Below are 798 nucleotides of genomic sequence, written 5' to 3'. Positions count from 1 at the left end.
GCGCATCTGAGGAATTGCGAGAGCTCTTTTACAATCTCCGGACATTGCTCGTCAGATTGACATTCGTAAAAGAAACTATTATTCAGAACATTTATAAATAATTCGAGAAACTGATCGTCACAAAATATGGCGTTGCCTAATCTACAAACGTACAATACACCCCACTTTGCAATACGAATATTCTCGTGCAGTAAGATCTTCTCGAAAATGCACTGCAGCCATCTAATGTTGAAACACAATAAAAACACAATAAAAACACTAATATGAAATGTCTAGGCTTGGTCACTAAGGCGTTCTTCTTGCAGCACTTGAAGAATTCTTATCATCGCCCTGTCTCGTGCATTTTCGCTCATAGCTTCCAGCTTATGTGCAACGAGAGTGCCGAATCCAGTAAACGGATTCTGGGCATTCTGCTGTAAATCAATAGTTATAGGCTGCTGTATCGCTTGTACCAATTCCCGGATGTCCGTAGAGCTATCATTACTCTTTTGATTTGAAGCAGCAACTGAAAGAATAAAGATATTTAAAGATAAAAGATAGTTAAAAAATAAAATGTTTTTATTTTTTTATTTATAAATTTTTTATTTATATTTATAAAATCTTACCTGATGAACGTGACGCACTACTATTGACATCCACAACGCTGTCACAATAATCAGCATCGACTGAAGTGTCTTCACATGCCTCATGTGCCACAGAGATGTTTGACGTTGTGCTGAAATTGCAAGAAATATTTTTTATTTTATTTATAAATATCATTTATTTTATTTATTTATTTTATTATATAATTTATTTATA

Source organism: Wasmannia auropunctata, unplaced genomic scaffold (genome assembly GCF_000956235.1).
Source record: "Wasmannia auropunctata unplaced genomic scaffold, wasmannia.A_1.0 LD336103.1, whole genome shotgun sequence".
NCBI classification, from domain to species: domain Eukaryota; kingdom Metazoa; phylum Arthropoda; class Insecta; order Hymenoptera; family Formicidae; genus Wasmannia; species Wasmannia auropunctata.
The sequence above is the reverse complement of the archived record's forward strand: the minus strand, read 5'-3'. Positions refer to the sequence as shown.